The sequence below is a fragment of the Scyliorhinus torazame genome, chromosome 24 (genome assembly GCF_047496885.1).
Source record: "Scyliorhinus torazame isolate Kashiwa2021f chromosome 24, sScyTor2.1, whole genome shotgun sequence".
Taxonomy (NCBI): Eukaryota; Metazoa; Chordata; class Chondrichthyes; order Carcharhiniformes; family Scyliorhinidae; genus Scyliorhinus; species Scyliorhinus torazame.
In genome coordinates this window covers 35,528,309-35,549,783 of record NC_092730.1, presented here as the reverse complement: position 1 = coordinate 35,549,783, position 21,475 = coordinate 35,528,309, and the positions used below count along the sequence as shown (strand labels likewise).

The window sequence follows — 21,475 nt, the reverse complement described above, 5'->3', positions numbered from 1 at the left end:
CTTGTTAGGAAGGAAGATGTGTTGGGCATTTTGAAAAACGTGAGGATAGACAAGTCCCCCGGGCCTGACGGGATATATATGGGAAGCAAGAGATGAAATTGCAGCGCCATTGGCAATTATCTTTTCATCCTCACTGTCAACAGGGGTGGTACCAGGGGATTGGAGAGTGGCGAATGTCGTGCCCCTGTTCAAAAAGGGAATAGGGATAACCCTGGGAATTACAGGCCAGTTAGTTTTACTTCGGTGGTAGGCAAAGTCATTGAAAAGGTACTGAAGGATAGGATATCTGAGCATCTGGAAAGACACTGCTTGATTAGGGATAGTCAGCACGGACTTGTGAGGGGTAGGTCTTGCCTTACAAGGCTTATTGAATTCTTTGAGGAGGTGACCAAGCATGTGGATGTAGGTAAAGTAGTGGATGTAGTGTACATGGATTTTAGTAAGGCATTTGATAAGGTTCCCTATGGTAGGCTTCTGCAGAAAGTAAGGAGGCATGGGATAGTGGGAAATTTGGCCAGTTGGATAACGAACTGACTAACCGATAGAAGTCAGAGAGTGGTGGTGGATGGCAAATATTCAGCCTGGATCCCAGTTACCAGTGGCGTATCGCAGTTCTGTGGCGTATCGCAGTTCTGTGTCCTCTGCTGTTTGTGATTTTCATTAATGACTTGGATGAGGGAGTTGAAGGGTGGGTCAGTAAATTTGCAGATGATACGAAGATTGGTGGAGTTGTGGATAGTGAGGAGGGCAGTTGTCGGCTGCAAAGAGACATAGATAGGATGCAGAGCTGGGCTGAGAAGTGGCAGATGGAGTTTACCACTGAAAAGTGTGAGGTTATCCATTTTGGAAGGACAAATATGAATGCGGAATACAGGGTTAACGGTAGAATTCTTGGCAATGTGGAGGATCAGAGAGATCTTGGGGTCTATGTTCATACATCTTTGAAAGTTGCCACTCAAGTGGATAGAGCTGTGAAGAAGGCCTATGGTGTGCTCGCGTTCATTAACCGAGGGATTGAATTTAAGAGCCCGTGAGGTGATGATGCAGCTGTACAAAACTTTGGTAAGGCCACATTTGGAGTACTGTGTACAGTTCTGGTCCCCTCATTTTAGGAAGGATGTGGAAGCTTTGGAAAAGGTGCAAAGGAGATTTACCAGGATGTTTCCTGGAATGGAGAGTAGGTCTTACGAGGAAAGGTTGAGGGTGCTAGGCCTTTTCTCATTAGAACGGAGAAGGATGAGGGGCGACTTGATCGAGGTTTATAAGATGATCAGGGGAATAGATAGAGTAGACAGTCAGAGACTTTTTCCCCGGGTGGAACAAACCATTACAAGGAGACATTAATTTAAGGTGAATGGTGGAAGATATAGGGGGGATGTCAGAGGTAGGTTCTTTACCCAGAGAGTAGTGGGGACATGGAATGCACTGCCTGTGGAAGTAGTTGAGTCAGAAACATTAGGGACCTTCAAGCAGCTATTGGATAGGTACATGGATTACAGTAAAATGATATAGTGTAGATTTATTTGTTCTTAAGGGCAGCACGGTAGCATTGTGGATAGCACAATTGCTTCACAGCTCCAGGGTCCCAGGTTCAATTCCGGCTTGGGTCACTGTCTGTGCAGAGTATGCACATCCTCCCCGTGTCTGCGTAGGCAGCAATGCTAACCACTGTGCCACCGTGCTGCCCTCGGTGGTCGATAAGTTCATGGAAAGTGTCCTGAGGGATAGGATTAATGACCATGTGGAAAGATGCAGCTTAATCCGGGATTGTCAACAAGGATTCGTGAAGGGTCTTGCCTCACAAATTGGATTGAATTCTTTGAGGAGCTAAGTGTGCAGATGAAAGTAGAGCAGTTGATGTACTATACATGGATTTCAGTCAGGTTTTTGATGAGGTTCCCCATGGTCAGCTCATGAAGAAAGTAAGGAGGTATGGGATAGAGGGAAATTTGGCCAATTCGATAAGTAACTGGCTATCACATAGAAGACAGAGGGTGGTGGTGGGTGGAAAATTTTCAGACTGGAGACCAGTTACCAGCGGTGTACCACAGGGAGCAGTGCTGGGTCCCCTGCTATTTGTGATTTTTATCAATGACTTGGAGGAGGGGGCTGAAGGGTGGGTCAGTAAATTTGCTGATGATACCAAGATTGGTGGAGTAGTGGATGAGATGGAGGGCTGTTGTAGGCTGCAAAGAGACATTGATATGATGCAGAGCTGAGCCGAAAAATGGCAGATGGAGTTTAACCCCTGGTAAGTGCGAGGTGATTCATTTTGGTCGGACAAATTTGAATGCGGATTACAGGGTCAACGGCAGGGTTCAGAGGAATGTGGAGGAACAGAGAGATCTTGGGGTTCATGTCCACAGATCTCTGAAGGTTCACTCAAGTGGACAGAGCCGTGAAGAAGACCTATAGTGCGTTAGTGTTTATTAACAGGGGGCTTGAGTTGAAGAGCCGTTGGGTTATGCTGCAACTGTACAGGACCCTGATGAGACCACATTTGGAGTATTGTATGCAGTTCTGGTCACCTCATTATAGGAAGGATGTGGAAGAATTGGAAAGGGTGCAGCGGATATTTACCAGGATACTGCCTGGATTGGAGGGTAGGTTTATGAGGAAAGGTTGATGGAGCTAAAGCTTTTCTCATAGGAGCGAAGGAGGATGAGAGGCGACTTAATAGAGGTTTATAAGATGATGAGGGGGATAGATAGAGCGGACGTTCAGAGACTATTTCCTCGGGAGGATGTAGCTGTTACAAGGGGGCATAACTATAAGGTTTGCGGTGGGAGATATAGGAGGGATGTCCGAGGTAGTTTCTTTACTCAGAGAGTGGTTAGAGTGTGGAATGGACTGCCTGCTGTGATAGTGGAGTCGGACATTTAGGAACTTTCAAGCGGTTATTGGATAGGCACATGGAGCACACCAGAATGACAGGGAGTGGATTAGCTCGATCTTGGTTTCGGACAAAGCCCGGCACAACATCGAGGGCCGAAGGGCCTGTTCTGTGCTGTACTGTTCTATGTTCTAACAACACCAGGTTCAAGTCCCACAGGTGGTGCTTCGAAACAAACCTTTTGGACTTTAACCTGGTGTTGTAAGACTTCTTACTGTGCTCACCCTAGTCCAACGGTGGCATCTCCACATCATCTCTGTGATATATAACACATTTTACTGCTCAGTAACAGGTGTTGGAGAGTGTGCGAGTGTGTATTTTATCCTCACTGTCTGTCTATCATATACAACATATTTTGCTGCTGACTGCTCAGTTGCTGGAGTGTGTGAGTATGTGAGAGTGGCGAGAGTGTGTTTTACCCTCACTGTCCCCCTGAGACATACAATGCATATTTAACTGCTTACTGCTCAGTGACTGGTGTGTGTGAGAGAGCATGAGTGTGTGTGAGAGACAGTGTCTGTATGAGAGTGTGAAGGTGTGATTTGCCCTCATTGTTTCTCCGTGATATATGATGCTTACTGGTGTGTGTGAGTGAGAGAGTGTGTGAGTGAGTGTGTGCTTTATCCTCACTATCACTCTATGATACATACCAAAAATTTAACTGCTTACTGCTCAGTTAATGGTGTATGAGTGTGTGTGTGAGTGCGAGAGTGTGTGACAGAGCGAGTGTGAGCAGAAGTGTGTGTGTGGGTGTCAGTTTTCTCCTCACTGTCTCTGTGATATAGCATATATTAGTGTCTGCTGCTCAGTTACTGATATGTTTGAGAGTGGGTGTGCGTGAGAGAGAGCGGGTGTGTGTGCATGAGGAGAGTGGGTGTGTGTGCGTGAGAGAGAGCGGGTGTGTGAGAGAGAGAGCGGGTGTGTGAGAGAGAGAGCAGGTGTGCGTGAGAGAGAGCGGGTGTGCGTGAGAGAGAGCGGGTGTGCGTGAGAGAGAGCGGGTGTGCGTCAGAGAGTTGGTGTGTGTGCATGAGGAGAGTGGGCGTGCGTGCGTGAGAGAGCGGATGTGCGTGCGTGAGAGCGGGTGCGCGTGAGAGAGAGCGGGTGCGCGTGAGAGAGAGCGGGTGCGCGTGAGAGAGAGCGGGTGCGCGTGAGAGAGAGCGGGTGCGCGTGAGAGAGAGCGGGTGCGCGTGAGAGAGAGCGGGTGCGCGTGAGAGAGAGCGGGTGCGCGTGAGAGAGAGCGGGTGCGCGTGAGAGAGAGCGGGTGCGCGTGAGAGAGAGCGGGTGCGCGTGAGAGAGAGCGGGTGCGCGTGAGAGAGAGCGGGTGCGCGAGAGAGAGAGCGGGTGTGCGAGAGAGAGAGCGGGTGTGCGAGAGAGAGCGGGTGTGCGAGAGAGAGAGCGGGTGCGCGTCAGAGAGAGAGGGGGTGTGCGAGAGAGAGAGAGCGGGTGTGCGAGAGAGAGAGAGCGGGTGTGCGAGAGAGAGAGCGGGTGTGCGAGAGAGAGAGCGGGTGTGCGAGAGAGAGAGCGGGTGTGCGAGAGAGAGAGCGGGTGTGCGAGAGAGAGAGCGGGTGTGCGAGAGAGAGAGCGGGTGTGCGAGAGAGAGAGCGGGTGTGCGAGAGAGAGAGCGGGTGTGCGAGAGAGAGAGCGGGTGTGCGAGAGAGAGAGCGGGTGTGCGAGAGAGAGAGCGGGTGTGCGAGAGAGAGAGCGGGTGTGCGAGAGAGAGAGTGTGTGAGTGAGTGTGTATTATCCTCACAGTCTCTCTGTGATATACAATTAATATATTCTTGATTACTGCTCAGTTATTGATTTGTGTGTGTGGGAGAGACAGTGCGTGGGTGTGTGTGAGAGAGTGTGTGAGAGACAGAGTGTGAGTGTGTCTAAACCTCTCTGTTTCTGTGTGCGATATATGACATATTTTACTGCTTAATGCTCAGTTATTGGTGTGTGTGTTTCACCCTCAGACTCCCTGTGATATTCACTGCATATATAGTGCTTCCTGCTAAGTTACTTGTGAGTGAGCATGTGCATGAGAAAACGTGAGTGTGTGTTTTACCCTCACTGTCTATTTATGATATATGGCATATTTTACTGCTTCTTGCTCAGTTGTTGGTGTCTGAATGTGAGAGTGTGTTTTCCACGTTAGCTGTCTGTCTCTGCTATGGGTCAAGTGTTAGGGGGGAAATTAATTTGATTCCCTAACTCCTGTCTCTGTGCTTGCATTTGTAGCTGTCTGTCCCTTATGGGATTCTGGGTTTAATCTCTATCTGTAATATTATTTACATTTACACGAGAGGACAGGTAATCTCAGTCTGTCCACCTCTCTGATGTGCAAGATTTTATTGTGTTTTCTGTACTTGTCAATATCTGTTTTGTGAGTTAAGGGTGAACTTTCTGTTCAGTATTGACCTTCCATTATTACTTTTAGTGATAACATTGATATGTTAAATGATCTATTTCCATGTCTGTTTCATGAGAATGACACTGTACCATTATATCTGAGATTGTGTGAGATATTTGGATTGGAATTTTATATTTTGTTTTGGGAGGTGGCTCGGTAATTATATTTAATTATGATTAATTCGGCACTTTTCAATCAGCTGTACTATCCGACCTTTCACTTGTACCAAAGGTTCACAAATGGTGAGATGAAAGGATGGCCTGACAATTTGATAAGTGTCCTTTTGGAGAACAATTTAAATGTATAATTTTTCTGTTAATGCCTTATTCAAGTGCTTTGCTTCTGATATATTTTAAACTAAGAAAGTTACAAAAAAGTGCAAATGGATACTTGCACATTGATTGCTGAATCTATAGCCTAATTAATACTATACTCATTACTTTACAGATGAAACGCTGTTGTCAAAAGTTGATCCAACATTCCATGAGAGAGTAGGGGTGAATTGTGGAAAATTATCCCACCTGTCCTCTCGTGTATCTGTAAATAATATTTACATTTTCTCCAGAAGTCCAGATTTACTTGAATTTCTTCAATTGGATAATGAGGACTGTTGGATTGGACATGTTCATCTGGGACTTGAGGTCTCTGCGAGTCTGTCTGCTTCTGCTCAGTGACGGTGGAGCTGATGTTTTGTCTGTGTCTCTGCAATGTTGGATTAATATTGTACTTACAGTCAGTTAGAAGGAGACGGCTGCACATTCATGTTGCTGAGGAATCATCATCATCATCTTGGAACTCATCATTTCATCTGTTGAACTAGGAAGAAGAAAACAAATTTCATGGAAGTTAGGGTCAGATGAGGCCAATGATAGATCAATCTATTCTTTCAACTGATAATCAGTAAAAGAAAGAAAATACTCTCCAAATCCTAACCCAGAATCAGACAATAAGCCAGGCCCAGAAAGAGCTCTCCCCCCCCCCCCCCCCCAAGTCCCGGAACAAGATCGTGCTCCGCTGCGCCTCTTGCAAACAGCCCCCGATTCTCCCTGAACTCCCCCCGAGTCAGTAATGATCTCTGAGCCTCTTTGCTCACACTCCCAGATGGAGGTGCTGCTGCAATGAGAACGCTGTTTCCTCGCTGTCCTGGGCCCTGACATTGACATTTCCCTCAGCTTCAACAAAGCGATTCAGTGACCAAATGGAGAGTGTGTGGGGGAGGGGTTGCGCATGCGCTCCCAATCTCAGAATGACGAGCGGCAAGCGGTTACCCCGGGCGTGCGCAGATCCCCGCAGCAATTCCGCATTGAGAATCAATGGGAGTATTCCCCATTTCACGGTCATCACAAACGGAGCAGAACCTCCAACAGAGCCCGTGTTCCGGGACTGTGTGTGTGTGTGGCTGCAAATGGCCCTGCGCCCTCGGGCTCAACCAATCACCTTTGTAGCTGTGTGTTTGTCCCAATGAGATATTCAATTTGCAGTCATTGCCTGCAGCTTGTTTGTTATTACACTGTCACTCAGCCCCTCAAACTCACACTTTCTGCAAACTACCATTTCGCTGACTGACTTCATTTTTCATAGAAGCACACAATTTATTTTCAAAAATATACTTCATTTATAAAATCCCTTGAAATAAACATGGTCAAACATTTCAAATTGTCATCACAATAACATCGTTTCGTACAATAATATTTACATTTTCTCCAGAGCTCCAGATTTACTTGAATTTCTTCAGTTGGATAATGAGGACATTACACACATTTCAATATTTACATTACAATTCTTCTCAAAATATTTACATCGGTCATGTTCCACCCTGTAAAGCTTCAATAATTTTAAACATTTAGTGTTAATCACACAGACCGACGGGTTTTACACAGTCACCAGCCCCTCTTTGGAGTTAATCACACAGACCGGGGTTTTACACAGTTACCAGCCCCTCTTTAGTGTTACTCACACAGGCCGAGGGGTTTTACACAGTTAACAGCCCCTCTTTAGTGTTACTCACACAGACCCGGGGGTTTTACCCGGTTACCAGCCCCTCGGTGTACATTTGCTGGAAGAACTTACACAGTGGCCTTTCCCCATTGTGCCTTGGTGCTGGGTACCCCAAGCTTGAGTGCGTCCCTCAGCACGTAGTCCTGGACTTTGGAATGTGCCAGTCTGCAACACTCAGTCGAGGCCAATTCTTTACCCTGGAAGATCAACAGGTTACGGGCAGACCAAAGAGAGTCTTTCACCGAGTTTATGATCCTCCAGCAGCAGTTGATGTTTGTCTCAGTGTGTCCCCTGGGAATAGCCCGTAGAGCACAGAGTCCAGTGTCACAGAGCTGCTTGGGATGGAAGCTGGACAAATACCACTGCATCTCTCAAAAAAGAACAATACAGCACAGGAGCAGGACCTTCGGCCGTCCAAACCTGTACCGGTCATGATACCAAACTTTGCCAAAACCCTCAGCACTTCCTTGTGCCGTATCCCTCTCTACCCATCCTATCCACGTGTTTGTCCAAATGATTTTTGACCGCCGTAATGTATCTGCTTCTACAACCTCCCCTGGCAACGCGGTCCATGCCCTCCCCACTGTCTGTGTAAAAAAACCTGCCTCGTACATCCTCTCTAAACCTTACCCCGTGCACCTTAAATCTATGCCCCCTGGTGACTGACCCCTCCACCCTGAGAAAAATTGCCTGCCCATTCACTCTGTCCATGCCCCTCATTTTGTAGGCCTTTATCGTATCACACCTCAAACTCCGTCTTTCTATGCTTTGTAGAGTCTATTTAGCCTCTCCATACAGCTGTAGCATGACTTGCCAGTTTTTATACTTAATGCCCGGCCAATTAAAGCTGGCATTCCGTCTGCTTTGTTGATGACCTTGTCCACTTCCATTGCCACCTTCAAAGATCTGTGGACCTGCGTGCCCAGATCTTTCCGACTTTCTATATTCCTAAGAGTTTTGCCATTTACGGTATATTTCCCCTCTATGTTAAACCTACCAAAATGCATTACCTCCAGTTTGTCCAGATTAAACTCCATTTGCCATTTCTCTGCCCAAGTCTCCATCCTATGTATGTCCTGCTGTATCCTCTGATAATCCTCAACACTCTCTGCCGCTCCCACCAACCTTGGTGTCATCCATGAACTTTCACTCTCCAGACCTTCTTTGGAAAGGCACATTCCACATGGATGTGAGTGAACGTTTCATCCCCCAGCCACTTTGAGGGCAGCATGTGACGGCGTTAAGACTTTGGGTGTGCATGAAGGATCTGACGGGGAGGACCGTTCTCACCACCAGCCAAGCTTGGTGCTTGTTTGAAAGTTCTGGTGATGCGATATTCTGCCAGATGCCTCTGAGAGTCCACTCAGGGGAACCATCTGACATGATCCACCGTCTCCTTTCCCTAAGGGCCTCGAGGACATTACGTGCAGACCACTGCTTGATCGCCTTGTGGTCAAAGGTGTTTTCCTGAACAAATGTCTCCATGAGGGACAGGTACTACGACACGGTCCAACTACCAGAGCATCCTGCGGCAATGAAGCCAGACCCATCCTTCGTAACACCGGGGACAGGTAGAACCTCAGTACGTAGTGACACTTGGTGTTTGTGTACAATCACGCACAGCTTGATGTAGCCACACACAAAGGTGGACATCAGGGGGAGGACAGCCTTATCCAGAGATTTGTACATGCTGTGCCGTCTGTTTGTATATGGGTCTCTGTGATCTCCAGATGAACTTGACGATGGCTCGGGTGACTGCTGCGCGCAGGACTGGGGAATGGGCCAGACCTGCGCCACGTCCAGCAACACCTAGATCCTTCCCATATAATTACTACAGTGCAGGAGGCCAATCAGTCCATTGAGTCCACAGCGACTCTCTGAAAGAGCAAACCTACCCAGGCACACTCCCTCGCAACTCCACCGAACATACACACGCTTAGATACAAAGAGTTCATTTAGCATGGCCAATCCACCGAACCTGCGTATCTTTGACTGTGGGAGGAAACCCACACAGACACAGAATGTCAGGGTCAGAGTGAACCCGGGTCCCTGGCGCTGTGAGGCAGCAGTGCTGACCACTGTGCAGCCCATCATGTTGCAGTTGTACGTGTTGTTCAGCGCGCTCTTTTCACTTCTGTTTGGAATCTAAAATGTGGGTTGGAGCAGGCAGAAGGAGGAGCTGGATGATCAAAGACATTTCACTGCTCTGTCACTCGGTCTGCTCCCCGCCTCTCTCTCTCAGCCAGGTCGGGGCGGGCTGTATAATAAAGGAAAGTGCAGCAGCTCGTCTCTCATTCGGCAGCGATTTGACTGAACAAGCATCATGTCTGGCAGAGGGAAAGGAGGCAAAGGACTGGGTAAAGGCGGAGCAAAGCGGCACCGCAAAGTGCTTCGTGATAACATCCAGGGCATCACCAAACCAGCAATCCGCCGCCTGGCTCGCCGTGGCGGCGTCAAGCGCATCTCGGGTTTGATCTATGAGGAGACTCGCGGGGTGCTGAAGGTTTTCCTGGAGAATGTGATCAGGGACGCGGTCACCTACACTGAACACGCCAAGCGCAAGACCGTCACCGCCATGGATGTGGTTTACGCTCTCAAACGCCAGGGCCGCACTCTCTATGGATTCGGCGGCTGAGAAAATCCATTTGTCAATTTAACAAAACCCAAAGGCTCTTTTAAGAGCCGCCCAAATCCTCACATTGAGAGCACTGACCTTAGAATGGCAGCAGCATAACTCATCGAGCTGGTTTAGCGACTCCTAGCTTGGGAACCTCGATTTCCTGTTAAAACGGGTGGCGTTGGAGCAGGAAATCCTTTCCGAGCATTGATTTCTGTTTTCACTCTTGAAGAGCCGGTGCAGATTCGATGGGCCGAATGGTCTCCTGCAGTATAAATTGTATAATTCGGCGACATAGTTGTACAGTCTGAAACACAAAACCATTCTTCGAGGTCAAACCTGTAACCGCGCACAATGAACACTGACATTGATCAGAGACACTATTTACATAACTGATCTGTAAACACCGCCTCCTCCTTCCATCTCCCCCAGAACAGTCGCTAAACGAATCAGCCAATTTTCCCTTTAATACCTATCGCTCTTTGCATTGAAAGAACCGATATCGCTGATCAGATAAAAATGAGACAGAATTCCGCCCCTCAATAGGAGCTTGATCCCAGTCTGTTGTAGAACAATCGGAGTGAATCTGAATTTAATCCGGGTGCTCAGGCAGTGGGTCGAATCTGAGACAAAAATGGGACCAGGAATCATTGAGACGTTTTTCACATTTACAACTTGAGATTGAGTTTTGATTTTTTCGGTTTTGTCAAATATCCGTTCCTGGTCCCTGTGAAATTGGCGGGCTTTTTGAAATTGATGGTTTGTCAGTTGCAGGTCCACCAATCAGGGCCCTGATATCCTTGCCGCTCATCGCTCTTTTCAAACTTGTCCTCGGGTTCGGGCTGCATCCAATGAGGAGAAGTGGGCGGTCACTATAATGTCTTAAATAGGCAGCTAGAGAGCGGCGCCAGCATTCTCAGCGTGTGCGTTTCCCCCAGTTTCACATCATGGCCAGGACCAAGCAGACAGCGCGCAAATCGACCGGAGGCAAAGCTCCTCGCAAACAGCTGGCTACCAAAGCGGCCCGCAAGAGCGCTCCAGCCACGGGCGGAGTGAAGAAGCCCCATCGCTACAGACCCGGCACTGTGGCTCTGAGGGAGATCCGCCGCTACCAGAAATCCACCGAGCTGCTGATCCGCAAACTGCCCTTCCAGCGCCTGGTGCGAGAGATCGCTCAGGACTTCAAGACAGACCTGCGCTTCCAGAGCTCCGCCGTCATGGCCCTGCAGGAGGCCAGCGAGGCTTACCTGGTGGGGCTCTTTGAGGACACCAACCTGTGCGCCATCCACGCCAAGCGAGTCACCATCATGCCCAAAGACATCCAGCTGGCCCGCCGCATCCGCGGGGAACGCGCCTAAAGCCCGGATTCAGCACCAACAACAAAGGCTCTTTTAAGGGCCACCAAGTCTGTCAGGAAGGGAGCTTCACCACCCAATACTTCTCATTTGACGTGATTTCGAATATAAGCATAGGCTTTAGGAAGCTTTGTTGAAATTATCACATACCCGAATTAATAGGATGGAATGAATTTATGAAATGAACATCGCTTATTGTCACTAGTAGGTTTCAAATAAAGTTACTGTGGATAGACCACATGGTTCCAATGCTCAAGCCTCTCAAAATTACAATTAACTCTCCATTGCAATGGAGTTTATCTTCTCTCCGTATCTCTGAAGGAGAATTTATGTTAATCTGAGGCTCCGAGTTAGAAACGAGTCACATAGTAACCCACTTACAGATAGCCATTGCAGAAACATCTACACATTAAATAGCAGAGCAGAAACGACAGGATAGATTGGATCGCAGGCTTCCTTATTTGAGCAATATTATTGGAACGCGCTACGGATTGATACCATAAAGCGTGAAATATTTTCATATTAAGAAGCAGAGCAGACTCTCGAGTGGCAAAAAATAATTCGCTCTTTTTCAGATGAAGTGAGTGGCTCTGAAAAGAGCCTTTGGGTTATTAGATTAAAGAATGGTCGCTTCACTTCTTGCCGGCGCCAGCGCTGCTTTTCTTGGGCAGCAGCACGGCCTGGATATTAGGCAGCACCCCGCCCTGAGCGATGGTCACCCCTCCCAGCAGCTTGTTGAGCTCCTCGTCGTTGCGGACGGCCAGCTGCAGGTGCCTGGGGATGATGCGGGTCTTCTTGTTGTCCCGGGCCGCGTTGCCGGCCAGCTCGAGGATTTCAGCGGTCAGATACTCGAGCACAGCAGCCAGATAGACTGGGGCTCCGGCCCCCACACGCTGGGCATAGTTGCCCTTTCTCAGGTGCCTATGAACACGGCCCACCGGGAATTGCAGTCCAGCCCGGGAGGAGCGAGACTTGGCCTTGGCCCGAGCTTTACCGCTGGTCTTTCCTCTTCCAGACATTGTCACAATCTCACAAACACTTTCACACAGAATGAGGAAACCCGCCCACATTCACTTCTCTTATAGCTTCAGGAGGAATGGCGGTGCACACATTGCTGATTGGTTATCTGAACAACATTGTGCAGCCTGGCACAAATTGACCAATCAGATATCTGTTTGAAGCACCAATCAGGATGATCCAGGGTACTGAGGGCGGAAAGTTTGGGCGCCAAATGTTCAGATTCCAACCGAAGATTGATTTCAAAGCTTAAAAGAGCGCGAAAAGATTTAAAAAAGAGAAAATTGAATAGGGACCGTAAAAAACGTGAATAAATCGATGAATATTGAGTGTAAGAATGTTGGATTCTCTCTCTATCCCTAGTCCACAGTTTCCGCTCATCTGTCAGTTTCTGATTTCGTGTTTTCTCTGTAACTGACAACAAACCCAAAATAAATTAAAGCAAAATAATGCGTTGCTGCAAATGTGAATTAAGGAGAACGTGCTGGATAAACTCAGCATGTCCGGGGGCATCTTTGTAAATGTTTTGAATCTGCAGAACGTGGATTTAGATCCGAAACAGTCTTCAAAAATGTTTACAGTTTGGAGTCCAGTCGGGTTTAATCTGGCTGCTGTTTAAAACGCTCTCAGTCGCCGACAGAATATCTAATTTACAGCCAAGTGAAAATTTTATAATTTGTTTCCATATTGTATACTGCTTCCTCAGTGTTAAAAGTGGAGTGAGCAATTTGGAGCTCGTGTCAGTATTGAAATGGAGTTTTCCCACAACACTAGTGTGCTCTCAATAAACTGATCGATTATTGAGTAAACCTGAACATAAATGGAAAGGGAGGTTTTTCGGAACCTGAACACAAATTGAAAGGGAGGTTTTGGAGTTCTATTGTCTCTCCAAATCTAGCGACAGGGACCGAATATGACCAAGTCAGAAACCAAAGACACACAGCGTCACCGAGCAGTCACAAAATGATGGGACTTCATTATCAAGGCACGAAGGGTGTTATGTTCCAGTGAAACGCTATTTGAACGGATTTGGCTATTCTTAAACTGATAATTGAAAATATGATAGTTTGGCTGCTTTGCAGAAATTGTGGGTGGCTCTTCAAAGAGCCGTTGGGTTTTGATGAGTTTGAGAACAGTTTTATTTGGAGCTGGTGTACTTGGTCACCGCCTTTGTCCCTTCCGACACGGCGTGCTTGGCCAGTTCACCGGGCAGCAGCAGGCGCACGGCGGTCTGGATCTCCCGGGAGCTGATGGTGCTGCGCTTGTTGTAATGGGCCAGGCGGGAAGCCTCACCCGCGATGCGCTCGAAAATATCGTTGACGAAGGAGTTCGTGATGCTCATGGCCTTGGAGGAGATGCCGGTGTCGGGATGAACCTGCTTCATCACTTTGTAGATGTAGATGGAGTAACTCTCCTTCCTGGCTCGTCTCCTCTTCTTGTTGCCCTTCACTGGTACCTTCTTCTGGGTTTTCTTAGCGCCCCGCCCATCCACAAACTTCTGTGGCCAGTCAGATTCCCCTAATTGACACATTGCTCTGACTCTGGGCCTCCCTCTGCCGGCAGCAGCACATTCTCTCTGCTGGTAATAACACGTCACTCTCCAGGGACTGTCCCGGCTGCCGGCTATACCGCGCATGCGTGCCCACTCAGCCCGATCAGGCAGTGCGCAGGCGCGGTACACAGCGGGCGGGACCGCCTCCTCCTGACGTCACCGGGCTGTCCAAGGGCAGCTTCTTTGAAGCAACAGCAGGTTGAAGCGGCGCCAGAGAGCAGATCCTCCATTTTGTAGCTGGCAGCTGTGAAGAATTGAAAATGGACGGTTTTGTAATAAGGAAGAGAGGGTCAGAGACACAAACAGGCCCGGATCACACATCTAAATCTGTGGGAGAGAGTCGCTGAGGAGAGTCCACAGCAACACAAAGCAGAGCTGGGGTGAGCTCCATGGCCTCTGCTCAACAACCCATTGAGAAGAAGCTGGAAACAGGAACACAGCAGAATAAAGGTGATATTTGAAGGTATGTCTTTATAAATTGTGCCAATGCAAATCAGGATCCCCTCTGGCTGATTTGTTTGCTGATGAAACGTGGAAGCTCTCTATGTCTTACCTTGCAGACATCTTTTCAATTCTAAACACACTGAACCGCAAATTGTCAGGGAAGGAGGATGATTGCTTTTGGCGCTGTGAAGAATTTGATGCTTTCCAAAAGTAATTGAACGTTAGGCAACTGCGCGTAGAAAGCCAAACCTACTACATGTTCCCCACACTGCAATGACATCTCAAAGAAAACGGTTAGGATGGGAACTGTCAATAGACTGGCTGCACTGAACAACAGTTTTTATCGCTATTTTCCAGAGGAGAAGTTTCAGATTTTGAGAGAGAATTAGTTGGTGAAAACTCCCTTTGAGTTCGAGACCCCAGACTCAATTTACTGATTTATAGCTGACTCCAAATGTACAAACTGAGCTTCTGCACCTTACCTGTGACAGCACATTAAAAATAAGGCACAACTCCATGAGGTTTTCAGAATTCTGGCATAGCGTCTAGGAGGAGTATCCAGTACGGAGTAAAATAAGCATTCTTTTGCTATTACACATCACAAGGATCTACATGTTCAAGGTTGGATTTTTCATCCTCAAAAGGATGAAGACAGCACACAGGAACCAGCTGAGCTCTGCACCTGATACACGCACTGCCCTCTCCTCTAAACCTGATTGGAGTGAGATCATAAGGACCAAGCAAGTTCACCTACTGGATTAAAGGTAAGAGAACATAGTGGGTCGCGGAGGTCAGCTGGTGTGGGTCCCAAAGGCTGGCCAGCATGGGTCCCAAAGGATGGCCGGTTGGTTAAAATGGGTCGCAGGTAAAAACAGTTTAAAAGTACTGCTCTGTAAAATTCTGCTGATTCAGTTCATCCACTTTTCCTTCATTTACCAGGACTAACTGATCTAATGTCATTGATGTAGTACATATGTTACAGATAAGAACATTTATAACTGAAGCAGAATGGAAAGGCAGTTTCAGACATCAGGACAAGACCAGGTCTCATGCTACAAGAAGAGACCTGAGCACTGATACATTGTTAGAATTATTATTGGTAAACATGCAGTTACTGAAGAAGAATTTTAAAATCCAGGTTTGGCAGTATGTCATGGTGCTCATTACAGAGAAAGTGCTGCAAACTGCTCCGAACTGTTTGTCAACAATTCAAGTGGAGACTGGAGAAGCTTTCCACTGGAGCTGAGTTCATAGATTTCATCGAGTCTACAGTGGCCACTCGGCCCATCAAGTCTCCAACGGCCCTTGGAAAGAGCATATTAATAATAATAGATTGTCACAAGTAGGCTTCAATGAAGTTATTGTGAAAAGCCCCAGTCGCCACATTCTGGCGCCTGTTCGGGGAGGCCGGCACGGGAATTGAACCCACGCCGCTGGCCGTGTTCTGCATTACAAGCCAGCTGTTTAGCCCACTGTGCTAAACCAACCCTCCCCAACTACCTAAGCTCACACCTGAACCCTATCCCCACACCTCCAACCCTTCCCTAACCTTTTTTGGGCACTAAAGACAATTTAGCACAGCCAATCCACATAACCTGCACATCTTTGGACTGGGAGGAAACCGGAGCACCCAGAGGAAACATGGGGAGAACGTGTGACTCAGTTGACTGTGTAAACCAGGGGAGTGTTCAAATCATATTCAATTTCAAATTGGAAAGGAGTGAAAATGAAGTCAGTCAGTGAAATGGTAGTTTGCAGAAAGTGAGAGTTTCAGGGGCTAAGTGACAGTGTAATAACAAACAAGCTGCAGGCAATGACTGCAAATTGAATATCTCATTGGGACAAACACACCGCTACAAAGGTGATTGGTTGAGCCCGAGGGCGCAGGGCCACTTGCACCCACACACACACAGGGTCTCAGTCTTGCGGGAGTGGAGCTGCTGCTTTGCTACTGGAGGTGGGAGTGAGACTACCTGGGGCCTTTTGCTGCTCCCTCCCGGGGTGAAGGCCCTGACCTCTGTCCTCCCACCCCTCTGCCTGAGGTGGGACCACATGGGGCCTGGTGCTGTTTCCCCTCCCGGGGTGAAGACCCTGCCTTTGGTCCTCCCGCCCCTCTGCCTGAGGTGCGAGTGGGACCGCTTGCGGCTGCTGTTAAGAAAAGGACTTTGTTTCGGGCCCCCACAGGGCTGAACAGGACCGACCGCCCACCATTCCCACCCCCTGTGGCGGGTGTGGGGCAGCTTGGGACATTGATTTCGGCCCCTCCAGGGCTGAAGAACGCTGCCCCGCTTACAGTGACTATCTGTTGTTGCCCTGCAGCTCCTTCCCTTGTGGCACCTGCTGTTGTGGGGCCATGTCCTTCCCCATGTACCCTGATCTCAGTTACAAGGCCATGCCATACCAGGGCCAGTAACCCAGGGGCATCCTCCACTCTGCCGGGGGCAGGGCGGACAAGTCACTATGCGGGGAAGACAGCCTCCTCGCCCTTCCGCCTCCTAACGCAGCAACTTGGGGTCAAATGTTATGCCCACCCAACCATGGCCATCAAGGTGTGCACTCGTGCGATGGCCGGGGTCATCAGCCCTTTGGCCATCGTAGCCGCTTCTAGGATGTACGGTAAGGCCGTGTTTTTCCTGCGAGCCGAGCAGGCGGTCTACCGTGTCCTGGAAAGGGGGCTCACAGTGGGTGGGACACACGTGGTGGTGGGCCCATTGGAGGCCACCGCCGAATGTGTCGTTCCTTCAAACGTCCCGCTCTACCTCCCCACCGAGCTCCTCCTCCCCATCTCAACTTCCTGGGGGAGGTCAGGTCCGGGGTGGCGCCGCTGACACTCGGCCTGCGGGACACTTCCCTCAGTCATGAATACTCCTTCCGGCGTCAGGGTTTTGTCTGCCTGACCCGGGAGGAGGTCATGGAGGGAGGATTTGTGGTTCCCCACCAAGGGAAGGACCATAAAGTGATCTGGTCTGCGGATGGCATGCGGTGCCATGCCTGAAGTGGGCTGGGGCATATATTCGCCGGAACTGCCCCACCCTAACGGCCACTGCCAACACCATCTCCAGGCCGGCCATGGCTGGCACAGCCCCCCTCTCCTCCACCACCTCTGTCTGCCCAGCACACCTTGGCCCCATCACGAGTACTGACCCCGTGCCCGTCCCAACCAACACAGAGGCCGCAGCCTCACCTCGCGATGCCGCCGCCACCTCGCAACAACATGAGGGGCCTGGAGAGACCAACACACAGGCTCCGGAGGGCGGTGGGGACCCTGTGTACAGTCCCGAGCTGGATGCTGTTCCGGCCCCACCACAGTCCCAGGGGCTCGGCGATGCGGAGGGGGGGGCATTGCAGAGGGTGGGGGGGGTTGCTGCCGAGGGCCCTCCAGCAGTGGTGGCCCCGCAGCAACACCAGCTTGCCCACCGCAAGCGCCAGCGGCCTGGGTTGGAGGTGGTGGTGGATCTCGCTACCCCCTCCCAGGCGAGCGGGGTTTGGTATCTCCTGTGTTTATTTCCATCACCCTGATGCCCAGCCCCATTAAAAAGGCCAAAGCAGCCGCCAAGGCAACCGAGCTGCCGTCGTCCCTCGAGCAGGGAGGCCTGGGCGCGGGCGGAGACGTGACCCCCCAAATGCTTGTTCTGCCCGGTGCAGTTTTACTCCCCGAATACCTTTTGTTCATCGCTGGGGGCCGGCGGCAGCCACCAGAGCCCCTATATCTTCGGGTCGTGGGCGGGCGACGGGGAGGAAGGCTCCCCGCTCACAAGGCCCAAGCAGACGATGCGAAGGAGCACAGGATCCATCCCGGAGCTGTTCCCGGGGGTCTTTCCGGGTCTCTCCGAGGGCCCGGCATCGACGGCGGGGTCGGTGTCGCCACGGACTCTGAATCGAGGGGGGCAGCCTGCGAGGAACCCGCCTGAGGATGATCCTGGGGGTGGGATCGACTCGGACCAGGGGGAGCAGTGCCAATCTGTTCTGTTCCTCGCGGGGCTCCTCAGGGAGTGGAGGGGGCAACAACCCTCTACTCCCTCTGAGCAGAGTTATGGGTGATTGGTGAAGGACACACGCTACAACTGACTTGGAGGTAACCATAGCCAGACTCAACATCCACGGCAGCAGGGGCGCGCATCACCGTTTCCAGTGCTTCTCTGTCCTCCGGGACGCAAAGTATGGGGTGTGCTTCCTGCAAGAAACCCACGCCTTTCCGGGGGACAAAGCTAAGTGGACCCTGGAGTGGCAAGGGGGAGTCTTCATGAGTCACTTGGCCCCACGTTCGGGCGGGGTGGCTATCTTGATGATTTCCCATTTTCAGCCAGAGAGCTGGAGGGTCAAGGAGCCAGTGCCAGGCCGTCTGTTGCATTTAACGGTCCTCGACGGGGACGTGGTGCGTCACTTTGTGAATGTATACGCTCCCTGGCCGGGCCGCAGCAAACAACTTTCTTTGACAAAGTGTCCACTCTTCTTGGCACCATTCCTGTGGGCGAGTGCATCATCCTTGGAGGGGATTTCAATTGCACCCTCCAGGACAAGGACCGTGGTAGAGTCCAGTGCAGCACGCAGGCGGTGATTAAGTTAAGAGACCTGGTCAGGTCCTTCGACTTGGTTGGCGCCTGGAGAACTCTCCATCCTGAATCTCAGGTGGACACATTTGTGGGCCCTCTGTTGGGAGCGTCCAGAATCGACCGTCTTTACATTTCTAGGACGTACTTGCCCAGCGTTCAGACGGCCTGTGGAGCAGGTGCCGTGCTCGGATGACCACCTGGTGTGGGCGGGGCTCAGCCAGCTCCGCGCTCAGGCACGGTCCGCGTACTGGCACTTTAACAACCTGCTGCTGGAGGACAAGAGGTTCCTGGAATCGCTTCGCCATTTCTGGGCCGGCTGGAGAAAGAAGCAGGGTGGCTTCCCCTCCTTGAGGCTATGGTGGGACGTGGGCAAGACTCGTGTCCGCGCCTTCTGTCAGGGGTACACTAAGCGGTCGATGCCAGGGCGGAAATCCACGATCGACATATTGGCTGAAGAACTCTTCCATCTGGAGTCACGTCTCGCTCAGCCGGATGAGGACCCGGCCCTGGGGCTGCTGTACAGGGAGAAGACGGGCGTGCTGCGGGACCTGCAACTTGTCGGGTCCCACGGCGCGTATGTGAGGTCACGGATCAGTTTCCTGACAGACATGGACCGTGGCTCCCCCTTCTACTCGCTGGAAAGAGGATGCAGGGCCAGTCGGCCGACGACGGTCCCTCGTCTCGGATCCGGAGGGGGTCAGGACCCCAATTAGGGACTTTTATTCTGACCTCTTAACTGCAGATCCGTGCAGCGAGGACGCTTGCAGAGTGCTGTGGGAGGACCTGCTGCAGGTCGGCCCGGAGGGCGTCGGGGTCTCGACCAAACCGTCAATCATCAAGACCGGCGCCCTCGACAGCAAGACCCCAGGGCTGGACGGGCTGACCGTGGAGATCTTCAGTGCGTGCTGGGACGTCCTGGGGAGTGACTACGTGGGGTCCTGGGGAATGTATCGTGACCGGGGAGATGCCCCTTTCGTGGTGCAGGGCCATTATGGCGACCGGTCTCCCTCCTCAGCACGGACTACAAAATAATTGCCAAGGTCATGTCTTTGCACCTTGGCCCTGTGCTGGACCACATGATCCACCCCGACAGTCCTACACCGTCCCGGACCGCACCATTTACCATGATCCACCCTGACAGTCCCACACCGTCCCGGACCGCACCATTTACCATGATCCACCCTGACAGTCCCACAATGCACCATTTACCATGATCCACCCTGACAGTCCCACATCGTCCCGGACCGCACCATTTACCATGATCCACCCTGACAGTCCCACACCGTCCCGGACCGCACCATTTACCATGATCCACCCTGACAGTCCCACAACGCACCCTTTACCATGATCCACCCTGACAGTCCCACACCATCCTGGACCGCACCATTTACCATAATATCCATCTGGTCCGGGACATCCATCATTCCCAGACGACTGGGATGTTGAGCGCCTTCCGGTCTCTTGACCAGGAGAGGGCGTTCGACAGGGTGGGGCATGAGTATTTGCTCGGGACTCTGCGAGCCTTCTGGTTCAGGACGCACTTTGTCTACTGGATCCGATTATTGTACGCTTCCTCGGAGTGTCTGATTAAGGTTAACCTGTCCCTGACGGCGCCCCTTCGCTTTGGGAGAGGTGTGCGTCAGGGCTGCCCCTTGCCCGGCCAACTTTATTCTCTCTGCGTGGAGCCTTTCCTGCGCCTCCTGCGGAGGAGGTTGTCGGGGCTGGTTCTGAGTGAGCTGGGCATGGCGGTGGTCGTTTTGGCTTAGGCTGATGATGTGCTGCTCATGTTCATTGACCCCGGTGACCTGCGGAGGATGCGAGAGTGCCAGGCTGTGTACTCCGCCGGATCTTCTGCTGGGACCAACCGGGCTAAAATGTTCCGGACTCCTGGTCGGTCCATGGCAGATGGACCCCCTCCCAGAGGAGCTCAGGCCTTCAGCTGGCGCCGGTCCAACATCTACTTGGACCAACATCCTCGACTTGGGAGTCTATCTTTGCCCGGCAGAGGAAGCCTGGTGGGCGAACTAACAGGAGTTGGAGACCAAGATCACCGCTCGCCTGGGACGCTGGCCAGGACTGCTCCGAGTGATGTCCTACAGGGGTCGAGTTCTCATCATAAACCAGCTGATAGCCTCCATGTTGTGGTACCAGCTGGTCACTTTGATCCCTCACCTTGACTTTGTCACAGGCATCCAGAGAACTCTGATTCGGTTCTTCTGGGACAATGGATTGCACTGGGTCGCTGAGGAGGTCTTGAGTGTCCCGCTTGCGGAGGGCGGTCAGGCGCTGGTGTGCCTTCGCATCCAGATCACGACTTTACGCCTTCAGACACTGCAGCGATACCTGGACGTTGAGCATCCTCCACGATGGTGTGCCCGGGCGAAGTATTTCTTCCCCCAGGTGCACGGCCTGAACTACGATGTGCAGCTCCTGTTCGTTGACCAGCAAGGTCTTCAGAATTCTTTGTTGACGCTGCCTGTCTTGTACCAGGACCATCTCAAAGTCTGGATCAGGGTCCCCACGTGCCACAGCTCTCCGCTGTCAGGAGTAGTGGCTCTCGTAAGGGAGCTGCTGCTCAGGAATCCGCACCTCAGCCAATATCCATTCCGGTGGCTGGTGGAGCGGAGGGCTGTGGATGGCGGGGTGACCAG

General features: G+C 51.0%; 2 long non-coding RNA genes across 3 annotated transcripts in view; one reads left to right on the top strand and one right to left on the bottom strand.

The window, feature by feature from the left end:
- LOC140400004 (uncharacterized) overlaps positions 1–6,493 on the bottom strand; it is a 113,761-nt gene extending 107,268 nt beyond the window's left edge. Inside the window, exons 1-2 of the long non-coding RNA XR_011937956.1 lie at positions 6,382–6,493; positions 6,020–6,104 (exon numbers count right to left, since the gene is read on the bottom strand). This is a non-coding gene — a long non-coding RNA (uncharacterized lncRNA). The remainder of the gene's footprint in view (positions 1–6,019; positions 6,105–6,381) is intronic.
- A 7,501-nt stretch (positions 6,494–13,994) lies between these two features.
- LOC140400003 (uncharacterized) overlaps positions 13,995–21,475 on the top strand; it is a 55,821-nt gene continuing 48,340 nt past the window's right edge. For both annotated transcript variants that reach the window (XR_011937954.1, XR_011937955.1), the window contains exon 1: positions 13,995–15,035. This is a non-coding gene — a long non-coding RNA (uncharacterized lncRNA). The remainder of the gene's footprint in view (positions 15,036–21,475) is intronic.